Genomic DNA, 13,333 nt, shown 5'->3' with positions numbered 1-13,333 from the left:
ATAGAATCGGGTATTTAAGCGAGTGTATAGCATTGTTAGTTAGGTTGGTAGCCTGATGAGAGAGTCCGATCATTTGATAACTTTATTTGACATATATACCACAAGTTCACTCAAAACTCGAAGCAGTGGCGGATCTTATGCAGTCGCGGATATCTTATGAGCAAGGGAAAAAAAGTGCCAAAATAGCCTTGACAGTGACAAACTTGTGGCAGCTCAGTTCTAATTTTAGATCATAATCTCTCTCACTCTAGGTAGTATTAAAAAAAAAAAGAGAGAGAGAGAAAAGATCATTGTCATTGTCCATCGTCTCTGATGTCACCTTGTATCAAATCATTTTAGCGTTTATAATCTCTACGGAAATTGATGGTTCGGTTTAAAAAATGAGAACCAAAATGGCGGCACTATTAAAGATTCTCTATTATAAAAAAAGACCATACTTCTTCCCCCACTACCAGCAGGTTCTAAGAAAGAAATCCATTTTAGTCCAACCGAACCGAACCGAACCGAGGAGGGTTTTCCTTTTCATTATTTAAGTGGAGGACAAACTTGTGGGATCTAATTGAGAGGGAGGGCTCTCCGGTAATTTAGGTCGTCGGCCCACCAACTCCCCCTCCCGTTCGCGGCTACAGTTCTCGACAAAAACTCTCGCCCAAACGGCGACGGTAGCTGGCGTATCGGGCCGAGTACGGACGCCAGCTGTACTCCTGCTGCCGCCAGCTAAGCCGGTGTGGGACCGTACGGTCAGCACGAGGGACGGAAAAAAAAAAAGAGAAGTTTTTTTTTTTTTTTTTTAGTGGAAGCGGGAGAAGGGCCTTGTGTTTTGGCATAATTCTCGAATGGAACCCAAGCTTAGGAATATTTACCAGTGGCCACCTTAAGTTTTTGGGACGATCGGCCACACTCCGTAGGTCAGGATTGACCCGAACCTTTGTTTCAAACCTCCATAACTGGTCTCGTATATGAACTGATCTGATAACGACGCTCTTATTAGTACTAGAGGCAAGCTAACTGTCCACACGGACTCACAAAAAATCCACATTTAAATATTGATACTTTAAAGATTTTTCTTTGTTTTTTAAAAATTTTAAATTTTATAGCTAATGCCTCTCAACCAAGATTTTCTAAGCTTCATCTTGCTTGTTAGTTGGTACCATTAAGACAGATTCTAGCTAGAAGTCCTAGTAAAATGAATCGATTCATGGTTCCAATTCCACCATGGTTTTATTCATGGTTCGAATCGAGTTTTTTAGACCTTATAGCATGTGCTGGGATTGGGGCTGTAGGTCCTGTCCCCGGTGATATTTTTTAGGTTCTAGTCTGCCAAGTTTAATAATAATAAAAAGGAAGATTTTGAATGGCATGGAGTAAGAAGATGAAGTTGCGGTTGTTTCTGCAAATCATGTTTTCTTGAGGGAGTTGAAGTGTAATATGATTGCAAGTTTAGAAAAAGAAGATCAAAGGCATTGGCTAATCGGATGGGTCTGGGCTCGAGCCCACGTGAAAGGGCTTGGTCGGTCAAGCCAGACCAGCTTGGATACCGGATCATAGGTGCAGCAGCCTCTGTTCCAAACCCAAATTCACATTCCAGCTCATTAATTTCCCCTATTTATAAAAAAACTCAAGCTTTTATTTGAGCTACTGCCCCCTTGGCCGACATTTTCTGCTTCTTGAAGGAAATTCTTGAGAATTGGTGAGATTTAGCTTCTTATGTTTGTTTCGTAGTGTGAGAAAATTGATATGAATTTTAGGTTCTATCGTAAGTCGAAAGTAAAAATAAGCAGGGCAAACTGTTCACGTGGTTGAATAAAAATAAAATTTATCATGGACTTCAAATAAGAGAGATGTCACAAACTCAAACGTCAATGCATCGCGAGAAATTAGTGTTCATAGTGAAGTGTGGTTCTTCTGCTTAATTTTAGTTTGAAGATTTGATTTCACAACTGTGGTGGAAAGGAGTGTGGTCGGCAGACAAGGCCATAAATATATGTATCGTTTGCAACGCGAGGGTTTAATTCGAAGGTGGTGAGTAACGCAACTGAGGAGGAGACAAGATGATGCTTAAAAACAGGGGCGCTGGTCTTCCACACACGCCAATCCCGTGCATTTATTTTGGTTTTGCTTGCCGACAACCGGAAGAGTCTGGGCTGGCATACCAGTTGAAGAATCAACCTTACCTCCCTCTCTCTCTCTCTCTCTCTCTCTCTATATATATATATATATATATATATATATATATAAAACATAAAGAGATAAAAAAATAATCTCAATCTTTGATCTTTTCTAAATCGACAATTGAGTTAAAAACAAGGAGAAACGAAGTAAACTAATACTAACCGACGAAGATGATTGCTTCTTTCTCTTTGTTTTTCTCTTACTTGTCTACCTGTGGAAAAAAATCAAGGATTGAAAATGTCATTCATTTGTTTAGAATCTAAATGTGCAGCACCTCTCAGTTTCTATATATGTGTGTATGTATAATATGGATCTGCTTTCGATATGAGCTGAAACTAAAGGTTCTACTGTTGTAACCATACCATGCATGCATATTGAATATTTGTTTGATTGAGATCAACGTTTTAAATATTGTAGTTGGAACATAAAATGTGAGCAGTTTGCGTTTGAAGGGACTAAAGTCACCGTATATGTATGAAAACTAGGTTATTTGAAACTTTTTTTTTTTTCGTTAAGCTGAGTGGATCTTCTTTTTTCCACAGCCTCTAAGAGAAGCCACTTAACCACCCCCGGGGCACAGAGCTTGCTCTAGGACCCTTGTGGCGTCCAGGAACGGAGCACACATGGATGGGGCAACGGCCGCATTTTCGAACTTTGATCCCCTTTTGTACCTTCCACCTTGCCATCTAGTGTGCTACCCCTCGGGTTTCGTTATTTGAAACTTGTTTTTCAATAAAAAAGAATGCATAATGCACATTATATCTATGAAATAGGACGCACAAAACATAATTTATTAATTTCATGAGTAGGGTTTGGCAAGTAATCAGGTTAGCAAAGCGAAAAAAAATGACCAATACTCTGGCAAATACTAAGGCATTTTTAGGGTAACATGTTTTTGAGGAAGATTTGGTGCTCTCAATTCCAAAAATAGATTTATATCATAAAATTGAAATACAACCGAACAGATTTTTTTTCTTTGATAAGATTCATAATATCTCCACCGTCATTTGAACCAAATATATACTGAAATGATGGGGATTAAAGCAGGTCAGATTTCGCAGTTCGGGAGAGGCAAAGCCACTCTTGCCTCATTCTCCACACTCTCGGGGTCTACAGTTGCTTTGGAACCTTAGTGGTCCTACGATGTCCTCTTTAACTCAAGTGACGTGCATGCTACAATTTACAGTATAGACGAGTAGCATATAATATAATAGAACAATGGATGTATCATCAACATGATACTCATGCCGACCAGCTATACTATACCAATTAAGGGCAGAATAGAACAGAGATGGTTGTTTGGTGAAACAAACATTCATAAAGTTGGTATATGCATTACATTTCCTGTATATTTCACATTCAAAGCAGTCATGGCATCCACTTTTTTCACGTGTTAGCTGCCATATCTAGAGATTGGCAGTTTCCAGTTTTCTAATCACAGGCATTAGCTAATCACTTTCGACTAATGACGTTTTAAAACTTGGGTTACAGCTGATATCTTGAGCGGCGCAGGTTTTGCCTCACAATCAAACAGTCGCAGCAGTAGCTCTAGCGCTACTTTAATTTGCACGTCTGAGCTCTTGTATTCTGATTCCAATCCAAGTTTCATGTCTGAATCAGATTCAACATGGAAACGACCGTATTACATGATGCCGGTTGGATCCAAATTTGGTTGAAGTCCTAAGCCATCACTCTATTCTCTCTCTCTCTCTCTCTCTCACACACACACACACACACAAAAGGAACCTCAAAAACTTGTTCCTATTTGTTAGTTCTAGATCCAAATTTGGCTCTAAAAGTTAGGGTTTGAGTTCGTATCCGAAGAGAATTACAAAGGATGATCAAGTCAAGTTTGGTTGAAGTCCTAAACAAGCTCTCTCTCTCTCTAACATAACCTCAAAAACGTGTTCCTAATTACTAGTTCCATATTTTTATTAGCACTAAACTTGGTTTACACAATATCACATCAGGGTTTAGGGGATTGCTCACTTTCCATGTATGGTAATGAAGGTCGACCAATATACTAATTAAAAGGAACAGCCACACTTGTTTGCACAAACACAAATGTACTTTTATTATCCTTCTATTGATATTCCTTCCAGTTTTATATGCCTCTTTTAAGTTTTTATGTGACCTGCCTACTGTAAAGTGATTATTATAAGTATTTAATTGGTCTGCATCACAATAAATTTGAGTGGTTGAAATTGATGATGCCCTTCCCAAACAGCCCAAATGCTAAAATGAAAAACAAACAAACAAACAGAAAAATAAATCTTGGTTCCTAACGCCACCCTTCCTTACCCGTTTGCAAAATATAATAATGCAACACTTTTTATGCATTGCAAGGAGGAGAACTATTTCCTTGACAAAGATGCAATAGACAAGCAGCACCAAATGAGTTTACATCCACAATTTGGGGTCGTTTGGCTAATGAAACACTTACATATCGTTGATGCCCCAAGAATTGAGAAAGATTCGTGAAACACTAGATTGAACACTAGGTTCTAGTATTCCATGAATCCGTCCTAATTCTTAAAGGCAGGTTTATGGAACGGTAAGTAACTATTCCATTAGCTAAATGGCCCCTTAGAGATTAATTTTGTGCGATTAAATATATCAAACCAGGTCATTTGATATGAAAAACACGTAGTCTTATAGTACATGTTCTTAAAACACATGTTAACAAACACCATGTTCTTGTTCCAAGAGAAATAATGTTTTGATTCTGTAAAATAATATCCATAGTGACATGCACTACGTTTTCTGAAAGAAGCACATAATCTTTTTAGATCGCATTGATACATTAATCTTCTTATCAAAAGTAGCTCCGCTTGGCCTTGCATTGATGGTTTCCTTCGTTATATAAAAAGAGAAACTTGGAAAAACTTTGTGAGTTTTTAACCACCGTGCTGAAATTCCGACGACTCTGATTAGTAGAGATGCCAGTTTCCATTTCATATGAGGTAATGGTTTATATCATCTATAAAGTCATTTTTTTGATTATGCAGTAAGCTAATGGCAAAAGGAGAAATGATATTAGCATGTTTTATTAGTGAAGCACTACAAGAGCAATAACTTATAGGTTTCGTCCATGGAACTATGGCGACATACTGTCACAGCCAGCCATCGCCAGCTTCTTATAAACAGCGAAAATTCCTTGTATAATTGCAATAGGTCAGTTGTCTCTTTTATAATATTAATATCAGGCAACTGAAACAATGTTGAGGAAAAGCTAAATTCCCAGCTCAGGAGAGAGATACCCGCCATTAATAATATCCTTTCATTCTCTTAATTCAATGAGTCCCAATTGGTTGTTTGACCTAAACATAATAATAATAATCAATAACCAGTAATGTATATTCGTTTGTTTACTTTTAGAGTTCAAACAATCCATTGTTGTACAGGTAGCACTGCCACTACCATTAAAGCTACCCAAGTTCAGTTTAGGTATTACTGCCATTTTAGTTGTTGCTATTATTTTAACATAGAATTGGGTTGTAAGTCCATTTGAATGACTCAAAACTAGGTTATGTAAAAAAATGATTTTCTAGGTAGTTTTTAAATGAATGACAAGATAAAAACTTGAGGAAGGAGTATGTTTTTCTTGTCTTTCATGAAAAATGAGTTTTGACATCAATAAGACAAGCTTAAAACTGAATTTTAAAGGATTATTTTGCCCCTAAACTCAGTTTTACCTGTAACACAAGAAGTGATTTGACAATTGGAACACTTTACAAGTATTTTATGAATCGACCCAAAAAAACAAGGCAAATTCATAGAACACAAGAAATAGCATTTTATGAATCTATTTTAAAGGCATGTTCATGGAATTTTTACAAATTATTTCAATTGCCAAACGACCCGTTAGGGAATGTTTGGAACCAATAACATTATGCTATTGTTTCATGCATCTGCTCTAAAGAGTGAGGTAAATTCATGCAACATGAGACAATAACATATTGTTTCTCTCCCTGAATATTGTTTCTCTCCTTGAATGGGCCCTGAAGGTAGATTTGAATAACAACCTTAAACATTGTTTTGGAGGTTTGATTGATGGTCGTAATCGGGTTTGTGAAAAAATTAGTGTTCATTAACCTGATCGCTTATTTACAAAAAAAAATCTGGACCTTTTCTTGTTACCCAAACACATGCTTCAGGTTCTAAAAACTAGTTAAAAAAATTAGGTTATCACAAAACATGCTTTTGGTAAAACATTGTTTTGCCAATGTCCCCTGCCTTAAAGTTTTTTGTTTTAATTTATAGAAATTAAAATGGATATCCATGTAAATTAGTTTGGGAGCTCCTTGTAGTGCATTTTAAACCCATGCGTTAAAAAGAGAAGTAGATTCTTGCAAGGCCGTAAAAGGTGGGTAGAATCTTTTATTGATTTAACGTCAATACGTTTTACTGTTCACACACATTTTCATTGCCTTTATCAATGCTGTATTTTATCTCCTAAAATGAAAGGTCTAAGGTGATTAATTTGAGATCTATATGAATGTCAGCACCGCCCTCTTCTTTGTCAGACCACATACCTTTGTGAATATGAAATCTATTATACTAAAATTCATTGTTTGCTTGAACAGTAGATTTCTCAGTAACACTAATTTCAAATCACCTCGAAGTTTTGGATACCATCAAACACGTCCCAACAAAAAAAAGGAAAATGTTAATTTGGTAAGACCATGTAGTTGATGTGGAAATTGCAAGAAAAGTGGCTTTGCTATGTCATAAAGAGGAAGACGCCAAACCTGGCAGGGGGACCATCAAATCACCGGACGCACAAAATGTGACAAATTTTCTTTTGGCGGCTTTAGTTTTTAGATATTCCATTAACCTGTCGATAACCTCACCACAGAAAATCGTGTTTTCCGGGTTTAGCTTGAGGGTCGTTTGTGTTACTTTTACAAAAGACGGCTGCAGAGTGTTAGTCCCTCTAAAATGAGATACACAATTCACAAACAAAAATCGAAGGTGACAAAGATGACCGCAACTCAGACAACATATGAGAATGATAATTTGGAGTGAGTGCTTTTCCCAAATAAACAAATAAACAAAAAAGCAACTCCAGCCTCCAACGACCGCACAAGTTCTGAATAAAAAGAAAGAAGCACGCTTATTGATAAAAACCTGAGAAATGAGGGCTTCGACGGGAAAATCGGCAGGGGATGTGGACAACTTGTCCAGGGGACAAAGGGTCCAACGAGGGACAAAAAAAAAAAAGGGCCCTCCCATCCCACGCCACGCCACGCCACGCGCAACTGTCCACGTCGGCAGCAGTGGGGCCCGCAACGGGTGTCCGGGACTCGTGGTAGGTGAGTCCACCAAACGCCTCGCTACACGTTTCGCCTCCCCCCGCGAGCGTGAGTCCAATCATTGGGGGACCACTCTACCTCTCTCTCTCTCTCTAGGTCTCTAGACCTGACCCTTGCCCCCAACAAATCTTGTGAGATCTTTTCTGCACGGTCCCGGACCGAGCCAGGACCGCCTCTGTCTCCCGTGGGTCCCCCTAAGTTGACTCAAACGGTGCGACCCGAAACCGGAAGTACGACCCGGATGTCCCATCGGCTGATCGTGTTGATTAATTTAACAGCTTTGCCCGTCGATTGCTTAATTATGAAATTGTTTTTTATTTGATTATTCCTTTGCAGGTGTACTCCGTGTGGAAACAAAACGGTCGGCAATTGGAACAAAACAAGGCCCAGCAGCCAATGGACTCGGACCTAGGCTCACCAATCAAGTTAACCGCCGACCCCACTCTTGGGTTTTTGTTGACCGAGTCTACATGCATTTGCTTTTGAGACAAGAGATTGTGTTTGAATGAATGACACTTTTTAGTTTGCCTTTCTTCCTTGCTGATATCAATATCAAAGTTAGATTCATGGATTTAATGTGGAACCCTCCTCAATCAAATCTTAAACTCATGACTTTTAGCATGTAGCATGTATGAAGATTTTTAATTTGTTTAAATTGAAGATCTTCCAAAACACACCTTTTTTTTATGCAGCAGTCTCAAATCTCATCAAGCGCAATACTAAACAACATTTTAGAAGTAAAATAGAGTATTGTTTCGTACTTTGGACAACTAATAAAGAAAAACTCATTTTTGATGAAAGAAAGTGAATAACCTTAATCCCATTTCCAAGGAAGTTGGCACAACGGTTAGGTTAAAAGCTAGTAAAGTTTTCATTTTCAATCTTCCGCAAATTAAACTTCACCTTGAAGCATTCACCCTGAAGCACCAAAAGTAAACTTTGAACTTTAAAAAAACAAAGGGTTCGGTGAGATCTTTAATTCTCTTTCGAGTGGTAGGCTTCTACTCATTTACAATAACCTAAACCCTCTTCCCTCCAAGTTTTTCATGAACCCAAAGACACAACTAAGTTTAACAAAAAAAAAAAAAGTTACCAAGTCCAGCAAATCCTGATTTTTGTGAAAAGATTTTTTTTTCCTAGAGCGTCGTTCAAATGGTTGCTTGATTTTATCACTGTTTAGAGTTGTTGGGTTTTGAATTTTAGATCCATTTGGGCCCAGCCCATGTTTGGTTGGATTCAAATCCAAATCCAGATCCAAACCTGGGAAAGTGCTTTGGGAAACGGACTGACTGATGGGATGGAGGCCCATGAGGTAATGGAACTAAAGTAGAGAGCCAAATAAATAAACCAGCTGGTTCCCAACATTCCCAGAGGTGGGCTTTTTGGGAATGCAAAGTACAGACATGAATTGGATCCAGCTCAGATTCCTTAACACTGGGTCCAGCTCCAATTTGATTTTCAAAAGGCTCTCTTTCTCTTTTCAGAATATAAGTCAATGTCCGATTTGACATGGACCGGGTCACGATGGAATCTTGGAACCAGATTCAAGTGGGTCCAAATTAGTGTTGTGTAGTTTCTCATAAACACTACTCATTAGCATTGAACAAACCTCATTACCCTAGCCCTTGCTTGTTGAATATATTTATGGATTTTTTTTGGTATCTTATTGGTAACTAATGTTCTTAAGTTCAAAATAAATGTCTGGTATGATTGAGAATTAGATGCCAACAGATGGTATTCAAATCAATTGCATTACTTTTCATATCTAATTGATCACATATTCACATAGTCGGATTCAAACACAAATAAACCAAGGTTTGCATACCATATGTAAATATGAATTTTAAACTTGCAATCTGGATCCAATAAGAATCTGGTTTTTAAATTTACATCTGTATCTAGGAATCATATTTTGATATGCTAAAAATTGACTTTCAAAATGTAAATTAATTTAAAAGTGAATCCAAATATGATCTGACATTTATTTAAAAAGGACTCCAAATTTGATTGGATGACATTTTCTTAATTCCAAATCCAGTTCTGATTTCTTAATCGGACTTTAACCGCTTTTGACTTCCCTACATCTGGATTCTGGATCGGATTTCGGTAGACAAAAACTGATTGTGCCAGAAAATGGTGTCTGGGTTGGTTTAACTCCCATTCTGGATCTGCCCATTTAATGGATATAACATGACCACAGATCCAATCCTCTGGGGGCACGCGGCCCACCAAATTCACTGTATTAAATTGAAGGGACCCTGTTTACAGGTCTAATAGACGTAAGCCACAAGAGAGGGTCTGAAAGTTACATGTCGAAGAAAAGTGGGTTAGCCTCCCCAGGCTGAGCCTGGGCCAAGACGAAACCAGCTCTGCCTGGTTCGAGCAACCAAAGCAGAATAAATGTGTCTCGTTTTTTGTTTTATGTCACTAAAAACTGTCGCAACGGTGCATTTCAGTGCTAAAAACCGCGACCAAACAGTTAACTGTCGCAAATACATCTTTTATGATAACTTTTAGCCACATAAAATTAAAAAATAATCATCCGACCACAGAGATAGCCAGCTAATTTCAGTTTCTCTCTCTCTCTCTTTCTTCATATATATATATATATATATATAGATGAAGAATTGGGTAGGTGAAAGGTTTGCTTGAAGAGTCAACTTCTGCTAGTCCCCATAAGAAATTGCGAACAGAAGCCTTGCCTTGGCTTTAATGAAGAACTGTACAGGAGCAGTGAGCAGACCTCTGTTTGGTTGTTGCATTTATTTAGTGGATCTACACAGGGTTGTACATTGTCCCACAGCCTCTCACATGCTTTTAGAGAGAGAGAGGTCAACTGAATATTTATGGTGATTGAATAGGGAACAGATGCAGATGCTGCCTAAGTAGTTCATTATATATGAATTTCCTCCTACCACGTTTGATTCTCCATCGAAGTTTAGAGCTCTGCTACTTACTTGCATTAAATGAGCAGATTGCCGTATCTAATGATGCAACTGCTTCCAAAGGTGTAATATTTTAGCTGATCAACATGCTGCTAGTGGCGCATATGTGATGCCATGGTGCTTATTCTTTAAGCATGGCCAAACCTAACCCTAGCTAGCATGTTCACTTTAGGTCAGGTCCAGGCTTAGGGTTTTGGGAGCCTAGGGGGTGCAACTAGTGCATCAACTAAAGTTTATCGATTCAAATTGAGTATGTCTAAAGAAAGAAAATATAAATCCAATATGTGGCACTAAGAATATCTGTAGGCAATAATAACATGACAATCTACCAATGCTATCGTGTTATGTCTAACACTGCAAAGGGTTTTTTGACTATATAAAAAAAAAAAATATTTGATGATTGAAAAGAATCAGCCTTTTTGGCAATCTAAGTGTGCATTTAATCAGGCGATTTGATTTAAGATCTTCAAGTCAAGTAGGGTCACCAAGGTGCTTATTTTAACATAATCCGGTAGAGATTTGCCTAAACTCAGCTTGCGAATCCGAAAAAGGGAAACAAAACCAATATGAATTAGCATGTGGTCGGTAGAAAGCATCTAGAAGGAGATGATGATTTGCCTTAAAGAGGCCGAAACCCCTCCCCCTTTCTACTTACTCATCCCGGGTCCAAGGCTGCTTCGAATTTTTTACAGAAGTGCTCAATTTTCTCTTAGCATCATTTGAAGAGCCTCCTCATTCAATCTCAAATTGTTGGATGCTATTGATTATCTCTGTTTGTAGCAATAGTTTTACAAGAAAACAATTATATCCAATTCAAAGACAGAAAAAGAAACTCGATACACAGCAAGAGGCCATTGGCTGTGGTTTAATGTATAGCTATACTTGGTACATGATACACAAAGAAACGCTGAGAATATGGCATCAATATTGCTTAGAAATGGATCGATACCAGGCAGTAGCCCAGATGCAACACGCTTTTACTGGAGGCAGCCAGCTTTAAAGGCCAGGACAGCCTTTTTACAACACTGTGAAAAGTAGCTATATTTACTGCAATAAAATGGCCCCCAGTGAGAAGTAGGGACGGAAGGAGATACCAAACCGCCATTCCTCACCATTAAACCCAGAGCATGTCGGCTGTCCACGGTAACCAGACCCCATGAGGTTGATCTGCATTCATTGGCAACTACCACACTATTACACACGTCGATCTGTCTGTTGATCATACTTCAGTGTACGTATATGCATGCATGTGCGTGTTAGGGTTGCAAATAGGTCAGATCGACAACTAAAAGCACGATGGGGGCATTTGGTAACGAGAATACTGTGCTATACATTGCTTCATGAATCCGTCTCAATTTTAGAAAAATGCAGAATGTTCCACGTATAGATCTCAACCTTAGAAAAAGATCCATGAAACATTGTGCTTCAAGGAATGCAGTGTATGTATTACCAAACTTCCTCTATCAGGTCATTTGGCAACAACGACATTATGTAACTCTTTCAGGTATCTACCCTAAATTATTAGGGCAGGTTCATGGAACACTATGTTACAATATTCTATGAATCTGCTCTAATATTTGGGGTAGGTACATGAAATAATAACAGAATATTATTACTGTTGCCAAACGGCCCCTATAAGTCACTTCTGAACAAGACGGAACAAGAAGAAATGTCAATACTTCCAATTTGGATTGGGCACTTTCCAACCCTAATATGTGTTTGTGTTTGTGTTTGTAGGTACGGATGTATGTATGAGAAACATGAATAGAGATATGAGCAGCACCCTTGAAAGAAAGCAAGTATTTCTAAAGCATGGATGCAGGTGGTTCGGATTTGGTTTGAGAATTGATGTTAAAACACATTTGTGGGTGTTTTTGCATAAAATAAAGTATGTGGGGATTCGCATGCCAAATAATGTAAGAATCAATTGGCTCTCCATTTTGTTCAAGGTCCATGAATCAGATTCTATTGGAATCTTAAAATTCAGTTGTTGAAACTTCATGTTAAAAAATATTATCCACGTTAAAGAACATGTTTAAGTCAACTCTTAGAATCTTGGGGCATAGAAGTTTAGAAATATAAACTTTGAATCTAGAGAACCTGATGCAAATAGTGAAAGATGCAGTCAGACAAGGAACAACAAGTACAACTAATGGTGAACAAGTTTTCACCAAATAAATAGTGCTTTACGGAATGGGCTTTACGTATTAATTTATTTTCTTCTTTTCATTAGTTAGGAAAGAATAAAGAGACTGTTCGTTTCCTCTTCTTACTGAAATAGAACAATACAAAAGGGAGACACGTTTATTTTTGGGATATTTGCTTTTTTGCTTCCACAGTCGTTCGCTAAAGTCAAGTAAATTAAATCTATGAATTTTACCTACCAAGCCACTGGTTCACAATTCCATTATTCATAAGTTTCAGTAGAACCATCTGCAAATTGGACACAATACAACGGATATATTCCTATTGAACTTGATTGCTTGTTGATGAAAACTGGAATAGCCATAGATATTGCAACCGATACCTTCCATAATATGTTCTAAAATTTTTTATATTTCCGTTTTTTTGGGAACATTAAACTCAGCAGCTTTTGTTGCCTCGTTTTATAACAGACGCAATCTGAGCAAAAAGGTTTTCCACTTATCGATGCCACACGAGAGATGAGACCACACTGTGACCTGTGACAAAATATGTACACCAACGAGACTTACGAGGCCTAACAAATTTAATTCTGCTTTTGAGAATGAACTCTAGTGTTCTTCTTACAAACAACACTTGTTAAGGATGTCAATGCTTCGTCTATAATACAAAGTTCGATTTGAAACCAAACCTCAAATAGTTTGACTCAATAAGAAAAATTCACATCCGATCAATTGGGTCTGAATGTAGTGTAACTTT

This window comes from Nymphaea colorata, chromosome 1 (assembly GCF_008831285.2).
Source record: "Nymphaea colorata isolate Beijing-Zhang1983 chromosome 1, ASM883128v2, whole genome shotgun sequence".
Lineage (NCBI taxonomy): Eukaryota > Viridiplantae > Streptophyta > Magnoliopsida > Nymphaeales > Nymphaeaceae > Nymphaea > Nymphaea colorata.
This window is presented reverse-complemented; position numbering follows the sequence as displayed.